The following is a 16,661-nucleotide window of genomic DNA, read 5'->3' on the forward strand; positions in this document are numbered from 1 at the left end:
TTATATCTCAGTGCTACTGTTCCATCACGAATGCCGTTCTCTTATTGGCTACGCTACTCACTATCTATTCTATTGTAGACTCTGAGTAGCCTAGCAGTGTGCGGTTGTTAACAAAATGGCGGCCGCATCTTTGCGTTTTCGAAGTGTCTGCTACTTTAGCTAAGTTTTAAACGAATATATAGTAGATTTATACTATCCAATTAAATCATTCGCTCCCGATTTCTATGCGTGACAGCTGACTCGATTGGGCTATATCACGCGATAGAAATCTCTAGCTCATAATCTATACTAATAATTTTAGAAGTCTATGTTTTGCATAAAGTTATCGCAGTTGCTTGTATTGCGGAAACCCGTTAACATCGTGTTGCAGGGTAAAAGACAGCTTTATCTATTTTGCTAAGAAAAGTGCATCAAGGACCAGAAAAACTCTTGTCACGATTAAGCACAAGAGATTATGATCCTGATCATATTTTCTCGCTGAAAACAATTTTAAAAATTTTTATACAAGTAAACAGTAAGGCTTTGCACTGCATTCCACGGTACTGGAGCATGACTTACTTAACCGAGGCGTCAAATCTGTCGCACATCGAGGGGTCCTTTAAATATATAACATTCAGCTATATTCAGTTAATCCCTATGAAGATTCGTTCAGTACATAACAGTTCTCTCGTTTAGACTTAATTTTGCATTCAGCATCATTGATCGGGGTGGGAAAAGAGACGTCAGTATAGTTTCACAAGGTGATGATCGACTTGCATGGCAAGAAAGAAAACTAACTGAATTCTTACATAAGATAACTTGGTCTTATCAACTGGGTTGACCATGTGAATTGGCCACCGTAAAGAGATTGAAAGCTTTCGAATCTCTTTACGGTGGCCAGTTCACATTATTAACCCAGTTGATAAGACCTAATTATCTTGTTATACTCTCCACCGACGCAGCACTACAGTTGCTCTGAATTCTTACATAAATTGTTTTTATAAAACTTGTTTTCTTTCAACCCAAACTTTTTACGTCACGTTTGGTTTTCATTGTTGTTTTGCAATGAAGAATATTTTCTTCACCTCAGTTTAGACTTTTATTGCCAGGAAAGAAATTCATTGCCAGGTACACTTTATCACGTAGTCTTGTGGATCTATTTAGACAAACTACGGCTGCCTCATTCAGTCTACGAGAACTTTGACCCTTACAATTATATTCTCGGATGCGTTAGGCGTTTGTCATGCCACGGGATTTAATTCCCAGAAAGAGACTGACTAGAAAGGTTATTCAGTAGGAATAATTCAACAGACGTGCCTTAAACGTTCGGTTTCCTTTGACCAAAATCGTGCACAGAGTTCATGTTTCTGCAAGGAATATCATCGAAATATCCAGAATACTGAAGGTGAGTAAAAGAGTTATAATTAAGTTATTCGAAGCGGAACCAGAGCCGGACTACATGAAGTTTTTCGCTTGCTCAATTCTGTGGCTAAAACCTATTGGATTATAAGCTTTTTCTCTTCCAAGGGTTCTATCTGATCAGACAACATGATAAGTTCGATTTAATACCGGAGCAATTTTATTCGAACTTAATCGCAGAATCATTCGGTTTTGCTCCGCTTGATAACAGCAGAACAATAGAACTCGCTCGCCTTATTTCTAGCTTTTGGAATACAATCGAAATAAAAACTAACAGTTTCTGGTTTAAATCTACTTGCGTTCTATCACAAATGCCGTTCTCTTATTGGCTACCCAACTCATTATCTATTATGTGTTAGATAGTGAGTAGCCTAGCAGTGTGAGATTGTTAACAAAATTGCGGCCGCATCTTTACGTTTTCGAAGTGTCTGTGAAAAGAATTTAGATAAGTTTTAAACAAGTAGCACATTTATACTAAAACAATGAGATTATTTGCTCTGGATTTCTATGCGTGATAGTTGACTTGGGCTGCGCCCTTGTGAGCTATCATGCGATAGAAATCACAAATTCATATATGTTCTAATCATTAACTACCATAAGCATTCATGGATGAAAACGCCCGCAAGACCGTGTTGCGAAACTGAACAAAGACAATCTGCTGCATCAAAATCAATCCATTATCTTCTGCAGTAATGTTAAGAAGTCTAAGCTCTTTTTGATGCTTTTTATTTCGATCATGAATTATCTGCAATTAACGCGATACTGAAACCGACGATTTTAGATGTCTTTGTTATGCATAAAGTTATGACAGTTGCTGGTATTTCGAAACGCCATTAATTAAGGGTACTGTATTGTAATTGTGTCGCATGGTACAAGACAGAGCTTTGTCTATTTTGCTGGGAAAAGTACATCAAGAACAAGAAAAATCTTGTCTGGACTGAAAAACAATTTTATAAATTTGTGCACAACTAAGAACTTCTGTATTCCTACATGTATTTAGCCTGGGGCCCCACATTGATTAGAATCTTTTCTTATGAAAACAGCATTCAAGCTATTGTGGTCACACTTTGTGATTTTTCCTAAAAAAAACCATCCATTCATGATTTCAAAAAGCGTTTTACCCGAGTTTGATTTTTTATAAGCTTAAGGAAGAATCCACCACAAGTTCGAGTAACAAGTGGACAAAAACTTTGTACCGAGATTATTTACGTTGTATTGCATACTTCTGTGCCATCTTCTCAAATGAAATCATTTCTACTAAACAATACCAAATGTCGAAAACAAATTTTAAAGTTGATATGAAAGTACTGTCGAAACTACTGTTGAAATGAAACTGATGATGAAATTTTACCTGTGTTTGCACAATTTCTCTGAACTTTGAAATTTATTTTCTCCAGTTCACATCGGAAATTGTATTTGGTGTTGTCTCAGACAACTGTTTATATCTTTAGCTTTTAGAAAATGCAAAAGGACTGTAATATACTTTAAGTTACTATGGTACCAGGTTTTGTCCATTAAAAATTGAAATTTCTCGATTTCCTATCAGATTTCGTCTCAATTTTTCAGTTTTTCAATCGTCACCAAGGCCACCTTTCGATAATAACTGTTCTCTATTGTTCCTTCAACAGAGACAGTATTGTCGTCCTGACAATATAAACACTTTCAACTTGGATTACTTTATTGCTATCAGTAATGGCTCTACAGCCGTTTACGAACGAACAGTTGAACTATTTCAAGTTCGCTTTTGTTGTGCTGAATGAGTTCCCGAAGGTGCTTCGACAAACTTTTAAACACATGTGGGACAATACCTTTGCACATCTCCCTGGTTACCAGCCGTGGGATGACTCCATTGCTGTGCGAAACATGTTCCTCGCTACAGAGGGTGGTAAGACCAAAGTACCCACACACCTCCCTTACGAAGAATGGGATTGTAGCGCCTTGTTCCAGGCCACTATCTACGCGCAGTCGTTCGCTTTACCAGACATGGCAGGTCATCACAGGACACTCAGTGATTTGTACTTGAAGCACCGTAAACCGCCTCATGGAACGTTTCATTCTTCCGTGGTCAGCCCGGGCGGAAATAATGCTGAAACCTTTGCAATGGCGATTGATCAGCTGCGACTCCTAAGAAATGCATTTTGTCACTCATTCAGCTCCGAGATTGACAAAAAGACATTTGATCAATACATTCAACACACCAAAGACGCCATCAAAGCTCTTGGAGTCACGACTGACCCTATTGATGCCGTTGGAAGTTTGACCGAGTCGGACTTTCCCACAGAAAAAGTTTGCAAGTTAAAAGATGACATCACAAAGGATTTGCAAGCAGCAATCGCATTTCTGCAAACAGAAATCACATTTCTCAAGGAAAATGTGGAGGATGAACTAATGGGTATGAGGTCAGATTTTGCTCAGTCGAGACAGGAACGACAAGAAGACTCCATAGAGCTGAGAAAGACCATTGAAAAGGCAACTGCAAACCAAGAAATGACGAATGAGAAAATTGCCGAGATGAACCAAAAGTTTGAAGACCTACTCAAGACTGCGGAACCAGGTAAGTAAGCGGCCTTTCGGAGTTATTACTTTAAGTGATAATCCTTTGATAAACTTTGATAGGTGCCTACCATAGAAGAGGACTTGTAAGAGTACTGTGCGGGTCCGCAAATGATCCCAGGACCGCAAATGATCCCGGACCGCAAATGATCCCCAAATTGGACCGCAAATGATCCCGGACCTGAAATGATCCCCGATAGGGACTGCAAATGATCCCGACTAAAAATAAGGAATGGCATGGATGGCGGGATGGTGTGGATAGGGAATTGGCGTACGTGAATACCGATGTTTTTATTAAAGCCATCTTATAATTATAATGGCTCACAACTTGCCTTTTTTTTTCATACTTTCGACTAAATTTTGTTGCTAACTACGATGTTATGAATATCACCGCTCAATCATCAGAACACGACTTGGCTTGCATTTCTTTGCAATTCTCAGTAAAATTATGATCAGTGCAACATACGCTACATATCCTCCTTTGTTAAACATTGATATTTCGGTGTTATAGCTAAATCAAATTTTATCAGCCATTAACGCCACTCGTCTAAAGTTTTAAACTAAAATCTGACCATGAAGCAACTATTACGGAAGACGCTGTCACCTGAGTAGATCCACAAGCCTCAGCAACGCTTCATCACTCTGTAAAACACCTACTGTGCGTAGCACTGGAAATTTGAACAAATTTATTTTGTAATTTGTCCTTGGTCGTATTTTGGCTTTAATTCCTCGGAAATGACTACTTGAGTATTCTAAGAAGCCAAAATTCCGAGCTATAGTTATGAAGTTCACCTTCATGACCAAGCAAGGCCAAGGCTTGCACTTCGTTTTGACAATTAGCTGTTTGATAGATGTTTGATACTATCGCCACCGGGATTTCGAGAATGTTTCCAAGTATGTTTTTTTTAAGACTTCTAATTCAATTGATCGTCTTCACGTGACGTGTTTTTATCCTCATCAGGCATAAGAGGCGGTATATTTATATCCGTTTACAGTTAGCGTGCTTCGTTTGGAAACCAGAGCATTTTGAATTTCAGGGTTATGGAGGTTGCGTGACATAAGGTTACGATCGTTTTCTTACTGGGCTCTGTAAATTTGTGAGAAACATTTCCGACGAATTTCTGAAGTTTGGGGAAACGCACAGGCCTAAAACTTAAAGAAGTGGCTTATTTAGTTATCTTCTATAGCGTACATCACAATTTTTCTTAGCTTTTTCCTTTGGTTGGTTTTCGATTTATTATTTTTTTTTTATTGCGTGACAGTGAAAATGATCTGTACCCTTCGAAGAACAAAACAGCAACCGTGGAATATTTTTTTGTAAAATGATAAAACATGTTTTTTAGTTCATAATTTTTGTACATGTTCTTATCTTCTTCTGATATAAATCCATGCCATTCCTTATTTTTTGATCGGGATCATTTCCGGTCCGGGATCATCTGCGGTCCTGGGATCATTTGCGGACCCGTACAGTACAGGCACGCTAAAATAGAATGCTACCCTTTTTCCCGTTTCGGTGAGTAACCATCGACTACGTATGTATAAAAGAAATAATATCTAGTAGTGAAACTAAAATTAAAATGTTTTAGCCGTCTATATGGTCAGCGGAAAAGAAATCTCAACATAAGAGTGACTTATCAATTGTACATTGCTCGCATTATCAAACCTCTGAAACGAAATGGGCCGGTTAATTAAAATGGGCTAACAATATTCAGACGGAGTTTCGTGGTCTCACGGATCCTGGGGGAAGGGGTGGTTGAGCCCTCACTCTATAACATTAGAGCTATCACACTGAAACCTGAGGATTTATAGCTCGTTCAAGCTATTTCCTTTGAAGACTACAACATGGAACTATGACGTCACACGACAAAGAAATGCGCCAGTATTTCTGAACAGACGCCAAGTTGGATTTTTTGATGTTTATTTCAAAAGCTTTAGAAAACCACTGAAACTAGATCAAACGTTATAAAAATCTAGAACAACGCTAGTGCAAGAAATGTTTCAAGTTATTTTCATTTAAAACAGGAAAATTCAAACAACAAGATCTTAGGGCGATGAAAGGTAGTACCAGTTTGTTCCCAAATAAATTTTAGGAGTTCGTCACTTCAATGCTTTTAAAGTTACAAGCGGCCAAAGCTGGTGATGCCCTCAAAAGTTACACCTGCCCACTGTTTGAAAAGGGTTAAGCTAGTCCAAGATTAACAACAGCTTTGAACTGTTTCATAAAATATCAATAATAATTTGCGCAAAACATTTGTTGTCTCGTACATAAAAATTGGTGGGAAAAAAATCGATTTTAAACAAAAAGAATGAACAAAAAATGCTCTTTTTCTAATCCCGCACTAACAATAATTAGCTTTGGAAAAACTTTGGCTCGAAGGAAAAGTATGTTATATAATATTTGTTTTGGTATATTCTATCTCTTGAGTAACAACGTTTTACTAGCCTCCAGTGCACATATTTATTCATCCATCCATCCATCCATCCATCCATCCATCCATCCATCCATCCATCCATCCATCCATCCATCCATCCATCCATCCATCCATCCATCTGCCCGTTCGTTCGTCCGTTCATTTAATTATTATTTGTTGGTTAATTGATTTACAGGACTTAAAACATTTCTACCGAGATCAAATCTTCCTCCAAAGGTTCCCCACTTCATTGGCCGTGAGGAAGAATGTGACGATATTGTTGGTCACATGACTTCCGAATCTACCCGACTCGTCTGCGTCTGGGGTTCGCCAGGGTTCGGAAAAACGTCCGTTGCCATCGCAGTGGGTCATAATCTTCAAGCACGTGAGCTTCCCGTCTACTTTCTTTCATTACGTGGGCTCAAGTCAAAAAGCGATTTAACGTCCAAATTTCTTAGTCTGTTCCGACAGGCTGGGACACTTGAAACTAATAGGTTGCAAGATTTATCAGCTGACGATGAGCTTTGCTTAAAGTGCCTATAAGCCCAAAACATTTTTTTCGCCTAATCAAATCTCTGTATGGAATTGTGAAAAATGTCGCAAAAATTTTTGAATTCGGTTAAAACCCGAATTTTTTACGAATTTTTAAAGTTGGCGCTGTTAAGAGCACGACCGAGCATTCGGGAGAATGGGACTAGTGACGTCATTCCAGGCCATTGCCAGCGTCGCTCCAGTATAAACTCTCACGTTGTTTTGTGTGTGGGATAGAGTACTGAGGGTTAGTTTTTCGTCAAAAGAACTTTTGTTTGACTCAACAAAAAGTTTGAATATTCGAACGTACTTATAATGTCGTCCAGCGATTCTAGCTATGACTCTAGCTCGGACTCTGAGGCCGCAGAGGTCGAGGTCGAGTACGACTTAGAAGTCGAGGGTTCATCAAACCCGAGCGAACACGAAACTTGGATCGTCGGGCAAACACAAATGCCAATTTCATCGTTCCGTAGTCTTCTTTGCATATTGACGTTTGTCAATCCAGGGAACATTACTTCGTAGTCCTCTTCTCGGAAATGCTTTGAGCACACTGCCGAGTACTTCGTGGGCTCCCAATGAGCACGCTTAGATTTTACGAAGTCAACCCATTGCTTTCTTCTTTTTCGCTTCTGCGGTTCATCAGCCCCTTCAAAAGGTAAGGGATGAAGCGAAATACCTTCTGCCTTACTTGGCTTATTATTACAGCCGAACACAACGCATTTATCTGGCATTTTCAAGATTTCTGACCTTCCGAAGCGAAGCAAACGCGGTTCCAAACAAGAAAGCGATCAATGGCCTGGAATGACGTCACAAGTTTCGCTATACCCAGACCCTTTTCAGTGACTCTGTGACTCGGTCGTGTTTTGAAAAAGTGCCATTTTTCCGATCTTTAAAAAATCATAAAAAATCGCGGTTTGAACCGAATTAAAAAATTTGTGCGACATTTTTCCCAATTCCGTACAGAGATTTAATTAAGCGCAAAAAATTTTTTGGTGTTATAGGCACTTTAATTTTTGACAGACTATCGGACCGCTGTGTTATAATCCTGGATAATGCCGATGACCTCTTTGAATGTGGTGGGCCAAACGTAAAGGAGGAGGTTTTTAACCCCATCGAAGAAATCCTCAATCGTAGTGACAAGGTCAAGTTTCTTTAAACCACAAGAGAGTCGTTCCCCTATTTGAATTTACATTTTCAGGGACACAAGTCTGTCAGGATAAGAGAGCTAGACAAATTGTCTTGTCAAACCCTAGCTAGAAATTTCTCCCAGAAGCAAGCTCTTCTGATTTGACAAAAGTTTCACAAATCTGTGGAGAGGTTCCCTTAGCCATAAAATTACTGTGTTCCTCCATTTCTGAAGATTTTACTCCATCAAGTCTTGAATTCATGGAGCGTACATAAAACATTGTAGAAATGTTGGACAACCCAGATTATCCAAGCAATTCGAGACTGAGATCTCTTTTCGAGTCGTCTTTCCAGAGACTCTCTACCCAAGACCAAGAGGCACTGGTATCTTTGTGTATTCTTCCTGCGCATTTTGATTTAAAGATTTCCGCAGCTGTTTTGGGGATAACCAGAACAACCGAAGCAGAGAAGGTGTTGCGAAGACTTCAGAGAAAATCTCTCATTGATTGTTCTTCAGAGTTTGGCAAATTCTCTATGCATAAACTAATTCAGTCGTTTGCAAGAGAAAAGGGAGAAGCTGACATGAAAGAAAGAGTTCTCATCTCAAAATCTCGCTTACACGCATTTTACATTGCCATGTTCGAGGAACTAAATAATAATTTCCTTTCTGGGCATTCCATGTCTGCGTTCATTGAGTTCTATGAAGAGGAAAAAAACATTGTTCAAAGTCTAATTGATGGTTGTTTAGATTCACAGACAGCCGACAGAGTTTTTGATGTTTTGGCCAAAGCAGAGTTGTTTCTTGCCACTCTCTTTTTTAATGAGGGTTCTACGTTTGACAAAATTCTCGATTCAGCAATAATGACGGCTCATCAGACTGGGAAAAATGTTTTCTACCGGAACCTACTTACTTCCAAGGCGTTTGGTCAGGTGACCTGGGGCGCAAGTGGAAACACAGAGAAGTTGCTTTCTGTGTCCAAGGCTATTCAAGTGCCAACTTCTTCCCATTGTGATGGAGAGAAAGGAAAACACTTGTGCTACCATGGACTCCATCAGCTTGTTATCGGAAAGACAGAGGATGGAGTGAAAGTTTTGGAAGAAGCGCTTTCTTCCATGAACACAAGTCAAGAGCACACCATTTTGAGGCTTATTATTTTTCAAATTTTTGCAATCTATTACCAAAGCAAAAATGATTCCGTGAGCTCATCCAACTTTTATCTAAAGACACTAAAGGAATGCAGAGATGCCAGAGACAATTGTTTACTAGTGACACCTTTGCCAGAACCAGCAATAAAGAAAGTTGGTGAACACTGTATCATTCCGTCAAACAAAGCAATTCCGTCGGAAAACCAGCCTCTTCAAGCTGAAGTTATCTTTCTTGTGAGCAAAGTAATAGCAAACTTCCCTACCTCTGACAACAATCCACTTTTTGTAACTTGTTGCTTACCATACTAAACGACTGTGAAGCAACACTCAACACCACTAAAACTGGTTGGTTCAACTTTCATCGCAATGTCGTTGGTGTGCTCGAGTCACTTGGTAGAGACAGAGACGCTTTAAAGCTTACAGAGGAAAAGATAAGCTTTCACCAACGCGCACTGCAACAAAGCGATGAAAAAAAGGACAAGAGCGTTGAAAGTCAAGAACAGCAGAAGGAGGCGCTAGCCAAGAACTATTTCGACCTAGGCAGCATTCAATACAGGAAAGGTAACTACACAGAAGCTATCACATCCTTCAACCGTGCACTTATTATCAGAATTAAGTTGTTTGGTGAAGAACATCCCAACACCGCTGACAGCTACCATGAACTAGGAGTTACACAGCATTCCCTTAGTGATTACACCGCCGCCCTTGAGTCAAAGAAGCGTACTCTTGATATCAGAATTAAATTATTTGGTGAAGAACATGCCAACACCGCTGACAGCTACCATTCAGTAATAGTTACACAGCATTCCCTGAGTGATTACACCACCGCCCTTGAGTCAGCCAAGCGTGCTCTTGATATCAGAATAAAATTGTTTGGTGAAGAACATCCCAAGACCGCTGACAGCTACGATTCACTAGGAGTTACACAGCATTCCCTGAGTGATTACACCGCCGCTCTTGAATCAGCCAAGCGTGCTCTTGATATCAGAATTCAATTGTTTGGTGAAGAACATCCCAACACCGCTGACAGCTACAATAATATAGGAGCTACACAGCATTCCCTGAGTGATTACACCGCCGCCCTTGAGTCAAAGAAGCGTGCTCTTGATATCAGAATTAAGTTGTTTGGTGAAGAACATCCCAACACCGCTGACAGCTACCATTCCGTGGTAGTTACACAACATTCCCTGAGTGATTACACCGCCGCCCTTGAGTCAGCCAAGCGTGCTCTTGATATCAGAATTCAATTGTTTGGTGAAGAACATCCCAACACCGCTGACAGCTACTATTCACTAGGAGCTACACAGCATTCCCTGAGTGATTACACCGCCGCCCTTGAGTCAGCCAAGCGTGCTCTTGATATCAGAATTCAATTGTTTGGTGAAGAACATCCCAACACCGCTGACAGCTACAATAATATAGGAGCTACACAGCATTCCCTGAGTGATTACACGGCCGCCCTTGAGTCAGCCAAGCGTGCTCTTGATATCAGAATTAAGTTGTTTGGTGAAGAACATCCCAAGACCGCTGACAGCTACTACTTACTAGGAGTTACACAGCATTCCCTGAGTGATTACACCACCGCCCTTGAGTCAGCCAAGCGTGCTCTTGATATCAGAATTCAATTGTTTGGTGAAGAACACCCCAACACCGCTGACAGCTACTATTCACTAGGAGCTACACAGCATTCCCTGAGTGATTACACCGCCGCCCTTGAGTCAAAGAAGCGTGATCTTAATATCAGAATTACGTTGTTTGGTGAAGAACATCCCAACACCACTGACAGCTACCATTCAGTAGGAGTTACACAGCATTCCCTGAGTGATTACACCGCCGCCCTTGAGTCAAAGAAGCGTGCTCTTGATATCAGAATTAAGTTGTTTGGTGAAGAACATCCCAACACCGCTGACAGCTACTATTCACTAGGAGTTACACAGCATTCCCTGAGTGATTACACCGCAACCCTTGAGTCAGCCAAGCGTGCTCTTGATATCAGAATTCAATTGTTTGGTGAAGAGCATCCCAAGACCGCTGACAGCTGCCATTCACTAGGAATTACACAGCATTGCCTGAGTGATTACACTGCCGCCCTTGAGTCAAACAAGGGTGCTCTTGATATCAGAATTAAGTTGTTTGGTGAAGAACATCCCAACACCGCTGACAGCTACCATGAACTAGGAGTTACACAGCATTCCCCGAGTGATTACACCGCCGCCCCTGCGTCAAAGAAGCGGGCTCTTGATATCACAATTAAATTCTTTGGTGAAGAACATCCCAACACCGCTGACAGCTACCGTGAAATAGGAGTTACACAGCATTCCCTGAGTGATTACACCGCCGCCCTTGAGTCAAAGAAGCGTGCTCTTGATATCAGAATTAAATTGTTTGGTGAAGAACATCCCAAGACCGCTGACAGCTACCATTCAGTGGCAGTTACACAACATTCGCTGAGTGATTACACCGCCGCCCTTAAGTCAGCCAAGCGTGCTCTTGATATCAGAATTCAATTGTTTGGTGAAGAACATCCCAAGACCGCTGACAGCTACTATTCACTAGGAGTTACACAGCATTCCCTGAGTGATTACACCGCCGCCCTTGAGTCAGCCAAGCGTGCTCTTGATATCAGAATTCAATTGTTTGGTGAAGAACATCCCAACACCGCTGACAGCTACAATAATATAGGAGCTACACAGCATTCCCTGAGTGATTACACCGCCGCCCTTGAGTCAGCCAAGCGTGCTCTTGATATCAGAATTAAGACGTTTGGTGAAGAACATCCCAAGACCGCTGACAGCTACTACTTACTAGGAGTTACACAGCATTCCCTGAGTGATTTTACCGCCGCCCTTGAGGCAAAGAAGCGTGCTCTTGATATCAGAATTAAACTTTTTGATGAAGAACATCCAATGACCGCTGACAGCTACAATAATGTAGGAGTTACACAGCATTCCCTGAGTGATTACACCGCCGCCCTTGAGTCAAAGAAGCGTGCTCTTGATATCAGAATTAAGTTGTTTGGTGAAGAACATCCAAAGACCGCTGACAGCTACTATTCATACTACATACTTACTTACTTTATTGACTTTCCCTTTAGAGGCTTTTCAAAGACAATACAATAATAATTTAAAACTACTTAAAAACTCTAAGATTCATTAAGATTAATTAACTAGAATTAGGAATCTATAAAATCCTTAATAAGTTTACGTTTAAGATAAAACTTAAAAGCAGATACTTTCTCACTAGGAGTTACACAGCATTCCCTGAGTGATTACACCGCCGCCCTTGAGTCAGCCAAGCGTGCTCTTGATATCAGAATTCAATTGTTTGGTGAAGAACATCCCAACACCGCTGACAGCTACTATTCACTAGGAGCTACACAGCATTCCCTGAGTGATTACACCGCCGCCCTTGAGTCAGCCAAGCGTGCTCTTGATATCAGAATTCAATTGTTTGGTGAAGAACATCCCAAGACCGCTGACAGCTACTACTTACTAGGAGTTACACAGCATTCCCTGAGTGATTTTACCGCCGCCCTTGAGGCAAAGAAGCGTGCTCTTGATATCAGAATTAAACTTTTTGATGAAGAACATCCAATGACCGCTGACAGCTACAATAATGTAGGAGTTACACAGCATTCCCTGAGTGATTACACCGCCGCCCTTGAGTCAAAGAAGCGTGCTCTTGATATCAGAATTAAGTTGTTTGGTGAAGAACATCTCAACACCGCTGACAGCTACCATGAACTAGGAGTCACACAGCATTCCCTGAGTGATTTTACCGCCGCCCTTGAGGCAAAGAAGCGTGCTCTTGATATCAGAATTAAGTTGTTTGGTGAAGAACATCCCAACACCGCTGACAGCTACCATGAACTAGGAGTTACACAGCATTCCCTGAGTGATTTTACCGCCGCCCTTGAGTCAAAGAAGCGTGCTCTTGATATCAGAATTAAATTGTTTGGTGAAGAACATCCCAACACCGCTGACAGCTACTATTCACTAGGAGCTACACAGCATTCCCTGAGTGATTACACCACCGCCCTTGAGTCAGCCAAGCGTGCCCTTGATATCAGAATTCAATTGTTTGGTGAAGAACATCCCAACACCGCTGACAGCTACTATTCACTAGGAGCTACACAGCATTCCCTGAGTGATTACACCGCCGCCCTTGAGTCAGCCAAGCGTGCTCTTGATATCAGAATTCAATTGTTTGGTGAAGAACATCCCAACACCGCTGACACCTACAATAATATAGGAGCTACACAGCATTCCCTGAGTGATTACACCGCCGCCCTTGAGTCAGCCAAGCGTGGTCTTGATATCAGAATTCGATTGTTTGGTGAAGAACATCCAATGACCGCTGAGAGCTACAATAATGTAGGAGCTACACAGCATTCCCTGAGTGATTACACCGCCGCCCTTGAGTCAAAGAAGCGTGATCTTAATATCAGAATTACGTTGTTTGGTGAAGAACATCCCAACACCGCTGACAGCTACCATTCAGTAGGAGTTACACAGCATTCCCTGAGTGATTACACCGCCGCCCTTGAGTCAAAGAAGCGTGCTCTTGATATCAGAATTAAGTTGTTTGGTGAAGAACATCCCAACACCGCTGACAGCTACTATTCACTAGGAGTTACACAGCATTCCCTGAGTGATTACACCGCAACCCTTGAGTCAGCCAAGCGTGCTCTTGATATCAGAATTCAATTGTTTGGTGAAGAGCATCCCAAGACCGCTGACAGCTGCCATTCACTAGGAATTACACAGCATTGCCTGAGTGATTACACTGCCGCCCTTGAGTCAAACAAGGGTGCTCTTGATATCAGAATTAAGTTGTTTGGTGAAGAACATCCCAACACCGCTGACAGCTACCATGAACTAGGAGTTACACAGCATTCCCCGAGTGATTACACCGCCGCCCTTGAGTCAAAGAAGCGGGCTCTTGATATCACAATTAAATTCTTTGGTGAAGAACATCCCAACACCGCTGACAGCTACCGTGAAATAGGAGTTACACAGCATTCCCTGAGTGATTACACCGCCGCCCTTGAGTCAAAGAAGCGTGCTCTTGATATCAGAATTAAATTGTTTGGTGAAGAACATCCCAAGACCGCTGACAGCTACCATTCAGTGGCAGTTACACAACATTCGCTGAGTGATTACACCGCCGCCCTTGAGTCAGCCAAGCGTGCTCTTGATATCAGAATTCAATTGTTTGGTGAAGAACATCCCAAGACCGCTGACAGCTACTATTCACTAGGAGTTACACAGCATTCCCTGAGTGATTACACCGCCGCCCTTGAGTCAGCCAAGCGTGCTCTTGATATCAGAATTCAATTGTTTGGTGAAGAACATCCCAACACCGCTGACAGCTACAATAATATAGGAGCTACACAGCATTCCCTGAGTGATTACACTGCCGCCCTTGAGTCAGCCAAGCGTGCTCTTGATATCAGAATTAAGACGTTTGGTGAAGAACATCCCAAGACCGCTGACAGCTACTACTTACTAGGAGTTACACAGCATTCCCTGAGTGATTTTACCGCCGCCCTTGAGGCAAAGAAGCGTGCTCTTGATATCAGAATTAAACTTTTTGATGAAGAACATCCAATGACCGCTGACAGCTACAATAATGTAGGAGTTACACAGCATTCCCTGAGTGATTACACCGCCGCCCTTGAGTCAAAGAAGCGTGCTTTTGATATCAGAATTAAGTTGTTTGGTGAAGGACATCCCAACACCGCTGACAGCTACCATGAACTAGGAGTTACACAGCATTCCCTGAGTGATTTTACCGCCGCCCTTGAGTCAAAGAAGCGTGCTCTTGATATCAGAATTAAATTGTTTGGTGAAGAACATCCCAAGACCTCCGACAGCTACCATGAACTAGGAGTTACACAGCATTCCCTGAGTGATTTTACCACCGCCCTTGAGGCAAAGAAGCGTGCTCTTGATATCAGAATTAAGTTGTTTGGTGAAGAACATCCCAACACCGCTGACAGCTACTATTCACTAGGAGTTACACAGCATTCCCTGAGTGATTACACCGCAACCCTTGAGTCAGCCAAGCGTGCTCTTGATATCAGAATTAAATTGTTTGGTGAAGAACATCCCAACACCGCTGACAGCTACCATTCACTAGGAATTACACAGCATTCCCTGAGTGATTACACCGCCGCCCTTGAGTGAGCGAAGCGTGCTCTTGATATCAGAGTGAAATTGTTTCAATTGGTGAAGAACATCCAATGACCGCTGCCAGCTACCATTCAGTAGGAGTTACACAGCATTCCCTGAGTGATTACACCGCCGCCCTTGAGTCAAAGAAGCGTGCTCTTGATATCAGAGTTAAATTGTTTGGTGAAGAACATCCACTGACCGCTGAAAGCTACCATTCAGTAGGAGTTACACAGCTTTCCCTGAGTGATTACACCGCCGCCCTTGAGTGAGCGAAGCGTGCTCTTGATATCAGAGTTAAATTGTTTGGTGAAGAACATCCAATGACCGCTGACAGCTACCATTCAGTAGGAGTTACACAGCATTCCCTGAGTGATTACACCGCCGCCCTTGAGTCAAAGAAGCGTGCTCTTGATATCAGAATTAAGTTGTTTGGTGAAGAACATCCCAACACCGCTGACAGCTACCGTGAAATAGGAGTTACACAGCATTCCCTGAGTGATTACACCGCCGCCCTTGAGTGAGCGAAGCGTGCTCTTGATATCAGAGTGAAATTGTTTCAATTGGTGAAGAACATCCAATGACCGCTGCCAGCTACCATTCAGTAGGAGTTACACAGCATTCCCTGAGTGATTACACCGCCGCCATTGAGTCAAAGAATCGTGCTCTTGATATCAGAGTTAAATTGTTTGGTGAAGAACATCCAATGACCGCTGACAGCTACCGTGAAATAGGAGTTACACAGCATTCCCTGGGTGAATACACCGCCGCCCTTGAGTCAAAGAAGCGTGCTCTTGATATCAGAGTTAAATTGTTTGGTGAAGAACATCCCAAGACCGCTGACAGTTACCATTCAGGAGGAGTTACACAGCATTCCGTGAGTGATTAAACTGCCGCCCTTGAGTCAGCCAAGCGTGCTCTTGATATCAGAATTAAATTGTTTGGTGAAGAACATCCAATGACCGCTGACAGCTACAGATTTGTACGATTCTTAGTCTTTCTCTCAAACATCCCTGATTAAGGGTGTAACTGGTTTTTGAGTTATTTTTTTGTAAAAAAAATACCTCTTAGTCGGCGCGTCGGGTATGTTATGGACGGGTCAGTGGGTGAGTGAGTGAGTGAGTGAGTGAGTGAGAGATGTATGTATGTCACACCAATCAGATTGGATCTACTATAAACAGCCAATCAAATTTCTTGTTGTAAAGGTAAATGGTATGTGAGAAGATTTGATCCCGATAGAGTTCAGAACAGCCATATTTATTCTTCTATAAAAGAGGAGGAAGTATTCATATATTGGGTTTACTTCGACATTTTCTGTGGGTTA

At 41.8% G+C, this 16,661-nt stretch overlaps 1 protein-coding gene and 1 pseudogene across 2 annotated transcripts in view; both read left to right on the top strand.

The window, feature by feature from the left end:
- The first annotated feature begins 1,031 nt into the window (after positions 1-1,031).
- Positions 1,032-16,661, top strand: part of LOC149102779 (uncharacterized) — a 108,104-nt gene continuing 92,474 nt past the window's right edge. Inside the window, exon 1 of the mRNA XM_089273376.1 lies at positions 1,032-1,384. The gene's annotated coding sequence lies outside the window, so the exon portion shown is untranslated. The remainder of the gene's footprint in view (positions 1,385-16,661) is intronic.
- LOC149102780 (uncharacterized) lies at positions 3,043-16,527 on the top strand (annotated as a pseudogene). The gene is made up of 6 exons (XR_016202020.1): positions 3,043-3,952; positions 6,559-6,888; positions 7,895-12,191; positions 12,753-15,348; position 15,507; positions 16,242-16,527. The product of XR_016202020.1 is annotated as an uncharacterized LOC149102780 (transcript).

The sequence above is a fragment of the Orbicella faveolata genome, unplaced genomic scaffold (genome assembly GCF_042242905.1).
Source record: "Orbicella faveolata isolate gen_17 unplaced genomic scaffold, um_ofav_v1 contig_35, whole genome shotgun sequence".
In the NCBI taxonomy this organism is placed as follows: domain Eukaryota; kingdom Metazoa; phylum Cnidaria; class Anthozoa; order Scleractinia; family Merulinidae; genus Orbicella; species Orbicella faveolata.